The 17,703-nt window shown below is 36.9% G+C and overlaps 1 protein-coding gene across 2 annotated transcripts in view; it reads left to right on the top strand.

Moving 5' to 3' along the window:
• GPC5 (glypican 5) overlaps positions 1-17,703 on the top strand; it is a 1,280,510-nt gene that overhangs the window by 808,998 nt on the left and 453,809 nt on the right. The window lies entirely within an intron of this gene.

Raw genomic sequence — 17,703 nt, 5'->3', positions numbered from 1 at the left:
TTTATTAAATTTGATTTCAATGGCAGTTATTTTGCTAGGTAGCAGCAAATTATTGCTGGTTTTCTCTTTTGTTTAATGTAGAATGGTATTCTTGGAAATCACCTCCTTAAAAAAAAATCTGTGAAAGATATCTCTGGATCAAGTTATTCAGACAACTTTTTACCAAATGAGGATGGCTTGACAATATGCCAGTTTAAAACCCTTTATAGATAAATGCACCATTGGTTTAAGTACTGTCATCTTTTGACGTCAATGCAATTCTAAGTAAATTACATTTAAACTAAAAGAAGTTAAATGTAAGGTCTTTGAAATGCATAAATTGAAAAGGGCTAAGGTTAAAGACTGGAGTCTAAAATAGAATTAGTAGGCAAATAAAATTATTGATGGAAAAAAATCAAACAGGAACAATTTATGCTTTTTTATGCTTTTGATATTGCAGTATACTGATCTGGCCACTACCTTTCCTAATTATATTTTCTGTTATAATGCAGCTTATGTGGTAATTATTCTTATGTGGATATCATACTTCAGATATTTTAGAATAAGTTGAAAAATCTGTTGTATTGCTTATGTATTTTCTTTGAATTTTAGTATTAGTTGCCATGATATTTTGTATCAGTAACCAACAGTGTACGTGAATAACAGCCAAAATAGTCTTTGTGCTAATGAATTGTTCTTTTTCTATTTTAATTTATAACCAAACAATAATTAAATTAACTTATCTATGTAAGTCTTTATTTAATGCATGACATATCAGTTAATCTTAGGAATACAAACATAATCACTACATAGCCTCTATTAACTTAAGTGAGAAAACTGAGGCACACAGAGGTTAAATAAGCTGTGTAAGGTCACATATATAATAAATGGTAAAGCTTCAGCTATGACCTTATAAAAGAAATGGGTAACCAAGTAGATGGTGTGTGGGATGAAGAGAAGCTCATAAACTGTGAGCAAACACTAGATCTGGCCTAATTTAGGACATAATATAAAAAGAAAAAGAAAAATCTATGGAGAATCCGACAATTGTATCACCAAGAAAAGGCAGTATATTTGCAAAGTCTTGAAAGTGTAATGCATGGCTTTGAAATTAATTTCTGTAGAAGCTGGAAGAAATCACTGGAAAATTCTGGCCTTCTAAACAGAATACAAGAACACATATGAGTGCATATGTTTTGTAATTGGTTAATACAGTCTCACTAGCTAAATTGTAAACCTTCATCATTCTCTGTAGATTGAGTTCTGTGAACATAGTAGACATTCAATAAATTCCTGTGAATTTATTAAAATTTCAACTGACAATACATAACAGGGTTTCTTTAAGTAGAAGTATATTTCATGGGTTCAATTCTGGCATGCCTTTCATCTTTGAAGAAATAAGGTTTCATGCTCAATTTATGTCATGGACAAAATGACTTGAAGGCTCAATTTACTCCCTAATGAATTTTTCCACATCAGACAGTTATTTCATTTGCTACCACAAGCATTCTCTAAACAGGAAAAGTCTGTGCCCCTGACAAGGAGGCGTCTATGTCTCACTCTGGGAAAAAGGCACTAGAACAGCACTGTGTCTGTCAGGGGAGGAGACAAGAAAACAAGAAATGTATAAATGACAGAGAAGCAGAGTTTTGATCTTATTCTTATAAAATTCTTCCCAGGAAAAAATTAATAGTTAAATTTTTTTTTTTTTTTTTTGAGAGGGCATCTCTCATATTTATTGATCAAATGGTTGTTAACAACAATAAAATTCAGTATAGGGGGGTCAATGCTCAATGTACAATCATTAATCCATCTCAAGCCTAATTCTCGTCAGTCTCCAATCTTCTGAAGCATAACGAACAAGTTCTTACATGGTGAACGAATTCTTACAGAGTGAATAAATTCTTACATGGTGAACAGTACAAGGGCAGTCATCACAGAAACTTTCGGTTTTGATCATGCAATATGACCTATAAACCATCAGGTCAAATATGAATATTCATTTGATTTTTGTACTTGATTTATATGTTGATCCCACATTTCTCCTATTATTATTATTATTTTTATTTTTAATAAAATGCTGAAGTGGTAGGTAGATGCAAGATAAAGGTAGAAAACATAGTTTAGTGCTGTAAGAAGGCAAATGTAGATGATCAGATGATCAGGTGTGTGCCTATGGACTAAGTATTAATCCAGGCTAGACAAGGGCAGCAAGACATCCACGGATGCAGAAGATTTCTCTCAAAGCAGGGGGGGTGAGGTTCTGAGCCTCACCTCTGTTGATCCCCAAATTCTCACCTGATGGCCCCCCTGCGACTGTGCCTGTCTTAGGTTGTTCCTCCCTTGAGGAATCTTACCCGTCTCTGGCTAACCAGTCATCTTCCGGGGCCATACAGGGAAATGTAAAGTTGGTAAGTGAGAGAGAAGCCATATTGTTTGCAAAGGTTAGCTTTTTACTTCTTTGCAGATTTATGCCCTGTGGCTTCTATGCCCAGCACTTGTCTCGAGGTATCTTTACCACCTGGAGGAAGTATGATACTCGGTAAATTCGATATGAGGCACGAATTCTATTTAAAGTTTGTAATTAGGAAGGAAGAAGAAAAGCTATAGATGTAGCATATGAAGGAAACTTGGGAGGATTGATTATTTCTTTGACATATCTTCTTGTATAGTACCTTAAGTATGTATAGGTTTTAAACTACTAACTAATTTGCACACACATATTAACATAATAGGAATACGGTGACATAAACAAAGCAAATCTATAATTACCAGCCATCTCCAGTGAAGCCAAGAAAACCATTTAGGCACCCTAGGCATTTGTGAAAATTTATCTATGATATGATGGATATTTTCCAACTGTACTTGAACCATCAGACAAATTAAAGCAGCCCATTTCTGGGATCTGTTCACATCCCATATGTTCTTTTAACCATAGATAGTCTATAGTCATGAGATTTTGGGGTGCTACAACTTGCACCCCTCCCAACTCCTGGTTGAGTTCCAACAGTACAGATCCAGTCAAATTCGTTGTCTCACTGTATGCACATGCCAGCCTAGACATCTCCCTCCTCCTTCTCATGGCAAGTCCAGGAGATGGTGGGCTGGATGCAGCCACAACCGCAGCATCGTCCGGATCCCTGTGGAGGCTTTTTGATGATCATCCCCCGGCACGAGTCCTCCAGAGAGTGCTGATGCCGGAAGCTCCTCCTCATATCGTATCTTAGTTCATTTTCTGGGTATCCAAGCTAGGCCTTGATCTTCTGCGTAGAAACAAACAGACCCTTTGCCCACACTTTGACATGCCCTCTATACCACTGTGCAGAACTCATTGGAGGTCAGCACACAGTAACTGCTTTTTTTTTTTTTTTTTAATTAAGAGAAAGGAATATTATCAGAAAAGAGTACCTCCATAGCTGATCATCTGACACCCTTTAAGTGATCAACATTAAGGATATTTAAAGCATGCGTTGATCTTTGATTTACCAATAGTTTTATCCTGTTAAGGAGTAATCCCCCTTTTCTTTCTTTCTTTCTTTTTTTTTTTTAAATTTTTAATCTACACTTACCTGAAGAATACTATGTTTACTATGCTCTCCCCTATATCAGGTCCCCCCTAACAACCACATTACGGTTACTGTCCATCAGCTTAGCAAAATGTTGTAGAGTCACTACTTGTCCTCTCTGTGTTGTGCAGCCCACCCTCCCCTATCTCCCTCCCCCCCATGCATGCTAATCTTAATACCCCCCTTCTTCTTCCCCCCCCTTATCCCTCCCTGCCCACCCATCCTCCCCAGTTCCTTTCCCTTTGGTACCTGTTAGTCCATTTTTGGGTTCTGTAATTCTGCTGCTGTTTTGTTCCTTCAGTTTTTCCTTTGTTCCTATACTCCTCAGATGAGCGAAATCATTTGGTATTTCTCTTTCTCCGCTTGGCTTATTTCACTGAGCATAATACTCTCCAGCTCCATCCATGTTGCTACAAATGGTTGGATTTTTCCACTTCTTATGGCTGAGTAGTATTCCATTGTGTATATGTACCACATCTTCTTTATCCATTCATCTACAGATGGACATTTAGGTTGCTTCCAATTCTTGGCTATTGTAAATAGTGCTGCGATAAACATAGGAGTGCATCTGTCTTTCTCAAACTTGATTGCTGCGTTCTTAGGGTAAATTCCTAGGAGTGGAATTCCTGGGTCAAATGGTAGGTCTGTTTTGAGCATTTTGATGCACCTCCATACTGCTTTCCACAATGGTTGAACTAATTTACATTCCCACCAGCAGTGTAGGAGGGTTCCCCTTTCTCCACAGCCTCGCCAACATTTGTTGTTGTTTGTCTTTTGGATGGCAGCTATCCTTACTGGTGTGAGGTGATACCTCATTGTAGTTTTAATTTGCATTTCTCTGATAATTAGCGATGTGGAGCATCTTTTCATGTGTCTCTTGGCCATCTGTATTTCTTTTTTGGAGAACTGTCTGTTCAGTTCCTCTGCCCATTTTTTAATTGGGTTATTTGTTTTTTGTTTGTTGAGGCGTGTGAGCTCTTTATATATTCTGGACGTCAAGCCTTTATCAGATCTGTCATTTTCAAATATATTCTCCCATACTGTAGGGTTCCTTTTTGTTCTATTGATGGTGTCTTTCGCTGTACAGAAGCTTTTCAGCTTAATGTAGTCCCACTTGCTCATTTTTGCTGTTGTTTTCCTTGCCCGGGGAGATATGTTCAAGAAGAGATCACTCATGTTTATGTCTAAGAGGTTTTTGCCTATGTTTTTTTCCAAGAGTTTAATGGTTTCGTGACTTACATTCAGGTCTTTGATCCATTTTGAGTTTACCTTTGTATATGGGGTTAGACAATGGTCCAGTTTCATTCTCCTACATGTAGCTGTCCAGTTTTGCCAGCACCATCTGTTGAAGAGACTGTCATTTTGCCATTGTATGTCCATGGCTCCTTTATCAAATATTAATTGACCATATATGTTTGGGTTAATTTCTGGGGTCTCTAATCTGTTCCACTGGTCTGTGGCTCTGTTCTTGTGCCAGTACCAAATTGTCTTGATTACTATGGCTTTGTAGTAGAGCTTGAAGTTGGGGAGTGAGATCCCCCCTACTTTATTCTTCTTTTTCAGGATTGCTTTGGCTATTCGGGGTCTTTGGTGTTTCCATATGAATTTTTGAATTATTTGTTCCAATTCATTGAAGAATGTTGCTGGTAATTTGAGAGGGATTGCATCAAATTTGTATATTGCTTTCGGCAGGATGGCCATTTTGACGATATTAATTCTTCCTAGCCATGAGCATGGGATGAGTTTCCATTTATTAGTGTCCCCTTTAATTTCTCTTAAGAGTGACTTGTAGTTTTCAGAGTATAAGTCTTTCACTTCCTTGGTTAGGTTTATTCCTAGGTATTTTATTCTTTTTGATGCAATGGTGAATGGAATTGTTTTCCTGATTTCTCTTTCTATTGATTCGTTGTTAGTGTATAGGAAAGCTACAGATTTCTGTGTGTTGATTTTGTATCCTGCAACTTTGCTGTATTCCGATATCAGTTCTAGTAGTTTTGGAGTGGAGTCTTTAGGGTTTTTTATGTACAGTATCATATCATCTGCAAATAGTGACAGTTTAACTTCTTCTTTACCAATCTGGATTCCTTGTATTTCTTTGTTTTGTCTGATTGCCGTGGCTAGGACCTCCAGTACTATGTTAAATAACAGTGGGGAGAGTGGGCATCCCTGTCTGGTTCCCGATCTCAGTGGAAATGCTTTCAGCTTCTCGCTGTTCAGTATAATGCTGGCTGTGGGTTTATCATATATGGCCTTTATTATGTTGAGGTACTTGCCCTCTATTCCCATTTTGCTGAGAGTTTTTATCATGAATGGATGTTGAATTTTGTCAAATGCTTTTTCAGCATCTATGGAGATGATCATGTGGTTTTTGTCTTTCTTTTTGTTGATGTGGTGGATGATGTTGATGGATTTTCGAATGTTGTACCATCCTTGCATCCCTGGGATGAACCCCACTTGGTCATGGTGTATGATCCTTTTGATATACTGTTGAATTCTGTTTGCTAATATTTTATTGAGTATTTTTGCATCTACGTTCATCAGGGATATTGGTCTGTAATTTTCTTTTTTGGTGGGGTCTTTGCCTGGTTTTGGTATTAGGGTGATGTTGGCTTCATAGAATGAGTTTGGGAGTATTCCCTCTTCTTCTATTTTGTGGAACACTTTAAGGAGAATGGGTATTATGTCTTCTCTGTGTGTCTGATAAAATTCCGAGGTAAATCCGTCCGGCCCCGGGGTTTTGTTCTTGGGTAGTTTTTTGATTACTGTTTCAATTTCTTTGCTTGTAATTGGTTTGTTTAACTTTTGTGTTTCTTCCTTGGTCAGTCTTGGGAGGTTGTATTTTTCTAGGAAGTTGTCCATTTCTTCTAGGTTTTCCAGCTTGTTGGCATATAGGTTTTCATAGTAGTCTTTAATAATTCTTTGTATTTCTGTGGAGTCTGTCGTGATTTTTCCATTCTCATTTCTGATTATGTTGATTTGTGTTGTCTCTCTTTTTCTCTTAATAAGTTGGGCTAGAGGCTTATCTATTTTGTTTATTTTCTCAAAGAACCAGCTCTTGGTTTCGTTGATTTTTGCTATTGTTTTATTCTTCTCAATTTTGTTTATTTCTTCTCTGATCTTTATTATGTCCCTCCTTCTGCTGACTTTAGGCCTCATTTGTTCTTCTTTTTCCAGTTTTAATAATTGTGATGTTAGACTATTCATTTGGGATTGTTCTTCCTTCTTCAAGTGTGCCTGGATTGCTATATACTTTCCTCTTAAGACTGCTTTCGCTGCATCCCACAGAAGTTGGGGCTTAGTGTTGTTGTTGTCATTTGTTTTAATAGTTAAATTTTGCTCTCTCTTGATTCCCTTTCTACATCTCTCTGTCTCCCTTTGTTAGGCTTAACATGTTCCCAAGGAATTGTGGATAATGAAAACAACTAGCCTATGAAATCAAATACATCACAGCTCCAATATCAACTTTGTTAATTACTATTTCTGGGCACTTAAGGCACTTAGCATTTTTTATACCAGGTGCATTTTTAGTAAAACAACAAAAATATTGTTTTAAACTGATTAGACAGTGAAAAAATATTTAAAGGAGCTGACACAATTAAGCATCCCATTTTTTTCTTTTTTAAATTAATAAAAGCTTGTATCTTATATATTATGTTGATATACCTCCCAAAGAACAAATTTCCAAAAAGAAGTTCAACTATGCACTGAATGTCTAATAAAAAAATTTGTCTTTAAAATCATTTTTAAACTAATATAAAAGACTGAAAAATTTTTTAAAAGTTCAGTATTCCTTGTGCCTGAGTCCTGATCTTAAGAATAGAGTTTTAAAGTCCATAAATCAAATGTGTCCTTTGTTCTACTGATATTCATATTCTCTGCATATAAAATATATTCTAAATACAATTTATTTCAATTAAATTTGAGTAGTGCTTGAGAGAATTGGAGAACAGGAATCCATTAGTCCATGTGATTTCAAGCTATGTGACAATTCATGATTCACTATGTTTAAAAAGTAGTATTTTATGAAACAATTGCATAAAGATGAATGTTTTTAATAATGTACCTTCGCCTGTTATATTTTGTTTACCATAATATTTTGGATGTGGTTTCCATTCTTGAGAACTGATATGCTAATCCCATTCGCATGAGGTTCAGTAGTGTTGTGCACAGCCTGTAGAGATCTCAGCAGTTACTTAACAAAGATTTGTGAGTAAGTCAATGAAGAAAAATGTATTCTTTTTATGAAGACTGTATTTTGTAATATACAACAGTGAACACACTGCGTATGTTAGTAATTCAAAAGTAAACAAAAATAAGGAAACATTAATGATAATGAGAAAATTATATTAATGATAATGAGAAAATGATAAACATTTGATTATGTTTGTGAAACTGATTTATTTAGTAGTATTGAATACTGAAAGCATCTGTTGCTTGATATTTCCTGTGCTAGATTCAAAATTATTAGTTTTCCCTCACAGAACACATAAAGGTGTGGATGATGATGGCTAAAGTATATGTTTTAGAACTACGTCTGCTTTCTAGTTTATGATTGGATGTAAAAATGTTTGCTGGAGGCCAATTTGAAACAAAATTATCCATACTTGAGTATTAATGCCTGATGTTATTTTAAAGGAAATAAAGGTTTTCATTCTGCAGTAAAGATATTTTAAATGCCTATTTGGTGTAATAAATGACCTAAAGTAAAATTCAGGTAAATAGGGAGTAGCTCTTTGATGCTTAGTGTAGATTAGCATGGATTAGAAAGCAAAATCCGAATTAAGCATTCTGAGAATAGAAATATGACTTTTAAAATGATACCAAGAAGATGATACCTTGTTGAAGATTATTGTTGTAGTATGATTTCTAATCAACATTACCTGGTAAATAAAATATAATGTTGTAAAGCATTCTGCATTTTACTACATGTGTGATTTTCAATTTTTTCAACATTTTTGCTGTAGAGATTTAAGAGATCTGCCTAATATGTTGCGGTAGACTTCCGCATCTCAGCAGACAAGCTGTGATCAAGAGGAATTTGGAGTTATTCTTGAAATAGCTTAACTTTATCTAGGCATCCCCAAAATACTTTATATCCTACAAAACAAATGAGAAAACTATTATAGACTGAGAGCATAGTTATATAGTTTAATTTGCAGAAGGAAAAAGTGATTTTACAAAACATATTTTCTTATATTTGGAAGAGATAAAATTTCCAAATGGAAGTCGATCTGAAGAAGAGAACATGCACTTAATAACTTCTGAAATGTATATCTGTATTTTATATTCATCTATACACATATACAAATACATATAAATATATATATTTATACATAGTATAAAATCAGAATATATACTCAGATGAATAATATGATCTCCTCACATGTGTCCAGTGGATTCATTGTAATTGGGTGATTCTAGAAAATTACTATGGTTGTGCACATCAGAGTGAAAAGAAGAAATGATCCATGCTTTTAAAGGTACATATTGATTTAGATTGGGTAGAGTTAATAAAAAGATCACATAGATTGTAACAACTTGGTTTAAACACACTGGTCAAACTTGTGGTTTGATAAATGAAGACCAAGCTTAAGTAAATTTCCAACACATTCTCACAGTTACAGTGCTATTCTTATGTTTATATTCTCAGTGAATCTGTAGTATGGGACAGCAGTTCATGTGGGGATAAAGGAGATGGAGGAATTAGATCAGCTCTGCTGTTGTGAATGCTCAGAAGGTGATGCCACTCATTTAGGTGGAGTACATCACAAATAACAAACAGAAAAGAATGGAAATAAGAGGAAACATCGTGTATGCCCTGTCATTAGAGAAACAGGCGATTGGATTAATAGTCTGTAGTATATCCAGACAATGGAATACTTCCTTGTAATGAACTATTGGTATATACTATAAAATGCTTGAATTTCAAAATAATTATGGTGAGTGAAATAAGACAGAGAAGAGAGTTTATGCAAATCCACTAACATAAAGTGTTAAGGAATATAAACTCATGTACAGTGACAGAAAGAAAATCAGTGGTTATCTATGGATAGGACACAAAGCATAGAGGGAGGGATTTAGAAAGGCCCCACAATTTACTCAGGATTGATGGATAGGTTCATTCTCTTGATTGTGGTTATGGTTTCAAGAGGGTATATATATATGTTAAACTTGCCAAACAGTCCATTTAAATATGTAGAGTTTATTGTATGTCAATGATACTTCAAAAGACATGCTTAGAGATATGATGTTCCAGTGCAAACTTAACCAGGAATGCTTGAGAGTCATTTAGAGTTATTCTCAAAATACTTATACCATATAAAAAATGAGAAAATTGTAGGCTGAGAGCACAACTTTATAGTTTAATTTTTAGAAAGAAAAAGTGATTTTATAAAATATGTTGTCATATATTTAGAAGCAAAGGAAGATTCTAAATGGTACTCAATCTGAAGATATGATTTTAAGAGTTTTTCAAAATCATCTGAAATATTGATTACTGTGTTATAGAGGTGTTGTCACTCTGAGGAATAAAGCTGTTAATGAGAAAAACAATTACATTTCTGAGGCTCTCATTAAGATACAAATCCTCTTACCAGTAAGTGGGATACACATATATGATAAAAAAATTTTGATGTTTACAACAAAAGAAAATGTTATATATTTTTTCTCTTCCCCCTCCCTTATGCTTTTAAGAAAGAGCTTGTATGTGTATAGTCTGGGCTTGAAAACCCTTTACAGTGTCCTCACATGACTCATTTTTATAGAAACTTCAGCTAATATGTACATATTTGGTTGGTTTTGGTAGTTTATTGATTTTATTTTTAAATACCTTCTGAGGCTAGCTGACTTCATATTTCATTTGCAATAGTGATAGAACAGTGAAGTGTCTATGAAAAACAATTTAATGAGCATTAATGGTTTGAGAAAGTGTTTTCCAAGCTGGTGAAGTGCAGGCACTCTGGGATGATGTCAGCTCTTCCTCCACCTTGTTCTTGTGTCCTGGCTGATCTCTGCTCCGATGATGATTTCAGGGATCAGAGCATGAGATCCCCACTTAATACTTGATTAAATGAAGTAAAGGAAACATGTTTGCCTAACATAATTTAGGTAACACTTATAAACTGGGCCTTTTGAAAATCCACAAACATTTTCAGGGCAACGTAGTTACTATTAATAATTTTTCAATACATTTTTGTAAATGGTGAACAACTTCATTAAAGGATTTGTTTTGGTCTGTTTGGGCTGCTGTAAGAAAATACTATAAACTGGGTGCCTTATAAACAACCAATAGCTATTTCTCACAGCTCTGGAGGGTGGAAGCTCAATACCACGGTAGTGGCAGATTTGGTATCTGGGGAAAGCCTGCTTCCTGGACTCTGGTCTTTGCCCTGTAACCAAAACATGGCAGAAGGGAGTCAGGCCACTTTCATACGGGCACTAATCCCATTCATGAGGGTTCCACCTCTCAAAAGCCCTAAGCACCTCCCAAAGACTCCACCTCCTAAAACACGGGTCATTAGTTTCCACATATGAATTTTATAGGGACACAAACATTCAGTCCATGGCAGAAATTATGCCTCATATTTCTGCTTTAGCACATACATGCACAAAATATATAGACTATTTTGTGTATAGTAAGGGCTGATTACTTATTTATAAGTAACTTGTAAGCTATTACTAAATAACTTATTTGAAAATTAAAGTAATAATTTACAAGTCCTTACTTGAACACTGAAAGAATATAGTATCAGTTACCAAAGAGAAATTGTGTCCCTTGCTGTCAGAGAATGTTGTATTCTGTAGTATCTCCGTTACTCCCCAATGGGAAAGTAGATGTGAGCATGTGTTAATCAGGACAATGTAGGAAGGTGGTCACTGAGGTTGATGTTCTGGCCCAACCTGAGGTGATGGATAAGCCTCCTTGCTTTCTCTCCTCTGCCTTTTATGCTGGAAGTAGAGTTAGTGTTTGTACTTAAACTGCATTTGGGAAAGACGTGGTAACCTGTCATCATCTAAATCTGGCACCATTCTTGTTTGCTCAGCAGCTGTGTAGGCAAAGTTCAGGGGAATGGCTGGGGAACTTGGGAGGCTCAATCAAGGCCGGGTCCCACCAGAACTATAATCCCTGGATTTAAAGTTTCTCTTTTAGCAACACCTTGAATAGGAATCTTTAGGACTTTGAAAATGGGGAAATTAATTACAAAGAACCAAAGTAACATCTGGAGTGAGTTACATATGCATACTCAACTAAGGCATATTTATATAACAAATGGACATGGTAATCAAGGCTTCTTTAGACTGTAGTATAAAATCTTTAGAAAGAAGTTTGTGTTGAAGTACGTACAAAGGCTTAAAAATGAAACACAGGCAAATGCAAATTTGAACATATGCCAAATATTTCCTTTAATGTATCAATTACTGAGAGGATCAGGATAAAGTTTATGACCAGTGCAAAAAAGCAGGAACACAGATTTACATTGCTCAAAGGAATGGGGAAATGCATGTGCTAATAGATATAAAACTGATTGTCTTTCAAAGTAACAAACAGTAATATCTGGGGCTAGTTTTTATCCTGGACTGAAGATACTTATATTGCTATTGAATAAAATCATCTTTGTTGTTCTCCATCATTAACCTTCTTATTGGTTTTCTGCACGCCAACCACAGCACTTGTGGGGTTGTTAAATATATTTGTTGATAATAAAAAGAAGACAAAGGTATTAATCACAAGAACCAAAAGTATACCTTGAAAGTCAGAAAATTCCTCAAGCAAACTGAGCCATTAGGATGGCCCCATAGTTCTTTGTTAAGACCCTTGGAATCCTTTTGCATGTTTCCAAATTTGGGGTCAGTTTTCATGACATTGGTCATAGCCCCAGCCTTAGTCTTGATCATCGTCTCCAGCCTGGGATTTTGCTCTTTTCCTTACAGGTCTGGTCTTCTGCTTTCTCTTTTCTCAATGCTAGTTGAAGCCATTGCTAATGGGCAAGGTTTATACCTTAACTGCTGCTACCATTGAGGTTTATCGTCATTAGTTATTGGTCGCCTTTTAAATATGTCATCAGAAATGAAGCGTATTACGCTACTGGAAGCAAGATGCCTCTTGTGATCTGGTGGGAAAATGTCCTTTTCTCTCAACATTTATTGGATGTGTGCTGCATGCTGAGTCATTACATATGGTCCCATTTTATCTGTTTATTTCATGTAACAACTTTGCAATCAGGGTCTAATGAATTGTAATCTGTTTTTCAGATGATAAAAATGGAAAACAAAGGGAAGAGCAGTATCCTGTGAAGAGTCAGACCTTTCATAAGTGATGAAACTAAAATTTGATTCCAATTCTGAGGCTTAAGTCTGGTCATCCTAGTAGGATGTTAACTTTTGGAGCAAATAATACTGATTTATTCTGAGTCAGTTTTCTGGGTATCCACCTCTACCTTCACTCATCTTAGTTTCTTTCTGGGATTTTTATTTTTCTGTTTACTTCACTAAGGACAGGAATCAGGACATCAGCTCATACACTGTCTGTATCCAGGCTCTGTGGGCAGGGAGGAATGTTCCTCTCTAGTCATAAACATTTCTCTTGAGTATATGGGGGCCTTGGCTGCAGTAACCAATGTGACTTTACCTTCTGCACCCCCTTCATCCTTTTCTTTCTGTCCCTTGTCCTTAGCTTAGGCAAATCTGTTTCACTGTTTCCAGTCCAGGACATCCTGATTAATAATGTTTGTCTGTCTTGATTGGGGATTTCTAGCAGGAATAAATCATCTATTTATAAAATGCTATCAATTTACTTTAGGAGCCTAGACCCGTTTCATTATGGTTTTTGCCTCAAATTGTTACCATTTGTTCCCAGCTGATAACAAAGAACCAAATGCCCAAGTTTAATTTGCAATGTTCTTGCTTAATGCTTGCTACTATACCATCAGAAAAGCCCAATTTCTCTTTTTAAATCACTTTCCATTCTAAAACACTCAACTTCTGTCTCCAGCTGTGTATTGCACATGTTTGGGTTACTATTTTATACATGGAAGGGAATTGTACTCCTCTGGCTCAGAAAATTAGCATGTTTCCTTAGACATTTTGAAAGTAGGGTTGAATGTTAATTATCAGGTAAATCTTATAAATATAAGGGCTCGTTTGGTTGTAGGTCGTGGGCTAGGAAGACCAGATCAGGCAAAATGGTACATCTTCTAGAGCAGGGTAAAGACTCTGTGCAGCTCCCAGTAATATGACCTGGTGAGGAACCGAGCACGCAGTCATGTTTAACACTACCATTGTTTTTTCTTTGTGAACCCCAGACATAATCATGCTCTAATTTTAGAAGCTGTAAATAGCTCCTCAATTTCTTATAGAACAAAATCAAAATGGTTTACTATTGCTAAAATAAGATTCAACCAAGCAAATTTGAAGATCTAATTGGCTATATTAATTGATGCATGACATAGGCTGCATCCCAGGTAGCAGATAGAGAGATGCACTGGGAGATTTTTATAGGAAGGAAGATGGGACAGTGAAATTGTTAGCAAAAGAAAGAAGGGATTGTTTCAGGCAAGGCTACCTTCCCTTAAAGGTAAGAGCAGGAGGTCTTATCATGCTGATGACCTCACATCTTTATGTGGGGATGGAGAGGGCCCATGTGACAGAAGACCTCATTGGTATGACCAGAAAATTCTTGATTGGCTGGGTAAGACTTCATTTCTGGGAGAGGTTGAAACTGCAATTAGGTTAGGTATTAAACCCCAGATTAGTGATTTGGCCTAGCAGAAGTGATTCCATTTTAAGCCTGTAGTTTTATTTTTGGTACCCTGATACTCAAGAACCCCTCTATTTTCCCTGAGGGTTGCAGACCTTGGGTTAGGTGGGACCAGGAAATGACAGTGGAACATTCTTGGGGTAAAAGGTTTATACCTGGCTTTATTCTCATGGTGGTAGGTCGAGCACTAGAATCATGTCTGCACCCAGCAGTCTGCAGGTCCGTAATCCACCTCTGTCTCTACCTCCACCCAGAGTACTGGTAAAAGCTCTTTATATAGTGACTCAGTCAATAACAGCTCATTGTCTATGGTTGTGGAAGTATTAGCCTAGCAGTAGGCCAATGACATAATCAAGCAGTTTAGGGTCAGGTGAGGATCCTGGCCATAGGAACTTCCTTTGTCCCCACACCCTCATTGTTCCCAAACCATGTTCCTCCATCCTCCCTTCCTTACTAGCAAATCCCTCATTTTCCAAACAAAGCAAGTCCTCTCATTCCTCCGTGCCATGTGTAATGCTGTTCCCTATGCCTAGAAGATGCTTCCGTCTTGTCTTGTCCTCACTGGGTAAAGTCTGAGCTCAAACCCAAAGCCCAACCCAGTCCTCTCTGAAGCTTTTCCTAGCCATCCCTGACTTCGCCTTTTGTGGAACTGTTACTGCCCCACCTAAGGTCAGAAGGACTTTTGTGTATGCTTTAATGATCACTATGGTATTGAGATCCTTCTAGCTAACAGGTCATTCTTATTAAAATGAGAGCCCCTTCAGAGTAGGATATTTATCCTTTTCTCTTTGTTTTTATGGGAGTGTACACATGCCTTGGTTTTCAATCTATACTTGTGGAAGAAATAAATGCAAGTCTGGCAATGTAGTGCAGTGATTTTCCTGGGTAAGTAAAAGGAACGTGCCAACAGAAATATCTGGAGGACTGTAAAATGCAGAAATACAACCTGGTATGAGTTCCCACAAGGGAAATAGCAAATACAACTAAAGGAGCCACAGTGTAGGATCTGGAATTATTAGACAGCTTGTCTATTCTAAGAGAGCAAGTAAAGAAGGAATTTTAGCCCAAGGAAATGGAGTTATTAGGAAAAGTATTAAATCAAGGCCTTTGTCACAGAGGAATAAGGGTGAACACCTTGCTGGAAGTAGGCTATAGGGAAGAAGCTGTTTATTTGAAAAGAACCAGGTAAATAGTCCAAATGACACAACTAACAAAGTACCAGTGATGTAGTGCTCCTTAATCTACCCATGGCCAGGAGCAGACTTCTCCCAGGATGTCTACATCTGGTCAGAGTCATCTGTCTCCATACTCACGGAAAGGAAAAGAAAGGTTAATCAAATGACTTGTCATTTTATTTCCCATACTTCTGCTGCTGGTCAAAATTGTTCTCCTCAGTTCTTGTCCTCGCTGAAACAAAGAACTGAAAGCCAGAGACACAGGAGAGAAGCAGAGTGAAAGTTTTATTTAAATGTACTCCAAGGGAGAAGCAGGCCAGAGTCAAGGTAAAGAAAGGCCCCGAACTTCTAGGGGAGGGTCTATTTACCATGACCTAGCAGCAAGGCGCCTCTGATTGATAGGATGAGGTCATTTGATTGACATTCTAGTTGTACACCCATTCCTCTTGCTGTTTCCAAGATGCACACAAAGAAGCCCATGGGGGTGGGGAAGCAAAACTGTAATTTTATGTTAATGAGGTTATGATGAGATGCGGTTTGGGTGGTTCTTAGTTTTGTTCAGTGGCACCTGTGTTGTATCTGCTTGGACTGGTTTGGCCTGGTCCCTACAGGCAAGGAAGTTATCTCCCTGCAAAGACTTTGTTGTTTTCAAGTGAAATCTCCTAACTGGGTGACTTTTGTCTTGAACCTTATCTTCCCTTTCCCTGGCTGCTCATGTCTATCTTTCCACCTAACAATTCAAAGAGTTCCCTTAAGTTCGGCATCCCTGACTATCTCAAATGCTCTGGTCCTGGTTGTTAATTTTGTGGTAGTGCTTGTTATTATGATTATTTTAAATCCAGACTGGATTCTGTACCTGGGAGCTTTGGTTCAATGACCTGTTTTTTGGTTTTTGGGTTTTTTTAAATTAAGTTATCATTGATATACAGCCTTATGAAGGTTGCACATGAGCAACATTGTGGTTACTACATTTATTCATATTATCAAGTCCCTCCCGCACATTCCATTGCAGTCACTGTCCATCAGCATAGTAAAATGCTCTAGAATCACTATATTGCCTTCTCTGTAACTCCCCCTACATTATGTGTGCTAATCATAATGCATCTTAATCCTCTTCTCCTTCCCTCCCCACCCCCCCTTCCCATTCCCTTTCCCTTTGGTAACCACTAGTCCCTTCTTGGAGTCTGTAAATCTGCTGCTGTTTTGTTCCTTCAGTTTTGCTTTGCTGTTTTACTCCACAAACGAGGGAAATCATTTGGTACTTTCTTTCTCTACCTGGCTTATTTCACTGAGCATAATACCCTCTAGCTCCATCCACATTGTTACAAATGATAGGATTTGTTTTCTTCTTATGGCTGAATAGTATTCCATTGTGTATATGTATCATGTCTTCTTTATCCATTCATCTACTGATGGACACCCAGGTTGCTTCCATATCTTGGCTATGAAAATGACCTGGTATTTTGTTTTTTCCTGGATGCCACTTTTTCATGTCCTCTTCCTTAAATTTATTTCCTCAGGTGGCGGGTAACTTCTGATTTACCCGTTGCCAGATTCAACCTTTAAGGATTTTGTGCCCCAACATATATCAGGGTTTCCAATCCCAAATTTCCAAAAAGCTAAGGATGTGGAACCTTCTCGTCAGGCAGATTGTAATTATCCTTCTTCCAAGCATATTCAAAGAACTAGATTGGTTATTTCAGCATATTCTCATTAGTTTCTGGTGCTACTCTAAAAATTCAAATATTCAAAGTCTAGAAATAAGGGGATATATTGTTATTCTTTTAGCTATATTTACTTATTCATTTTAACTTGAGTATATTGAATTAAAAATGTTAGGCTTAGAAAAGGCAGGAAGACCATGGCTCTAAGTGGTCTGTCAACAGTGTCCTAGCAGACGGCATGAGGCAGCCATAGTCTTCTGATGTGGATGAAGTAATCAAAGGAAGATATAAATTGTGGGATCTCTCAATCACGTGCTTCACTTCAACTAGACAAGCTCCAGGGGGTCCCTGCGTGGTCTTGCTCCTTCATCTTCTCCTGCTTCCAAAACAATAATCCATCATTTTTGTTTTCAACATTGACTGTTTCTAAGTAAGAGTAGCAAGCAGTTCATTTCTTTTTTTTTTATAGGTTAAGATAATTTAAATTATTTTAAATTCATCTTAGACATGTTAACTAAAAAATTAAAGTCTAGATAGATTTTTGAAGCATTCTAATAAGATAT

Source organism: Manis javanica, chromosome 9 (genome assembly GCF_040802235.1).
Source record: "Manis javanica isolate MJ-LG chromosome 9, MJ_LKY, whole genome shotgun sequence".
NCBI classification, from domain to species: Eukaryota; Metazoa; Chordata; class Mammalia; order Pholidota; family Manidae; genus Manis; species Manis javanica.
This window is presented reverse-complemented; position numbering and strand designations above follow the sequence as displayed.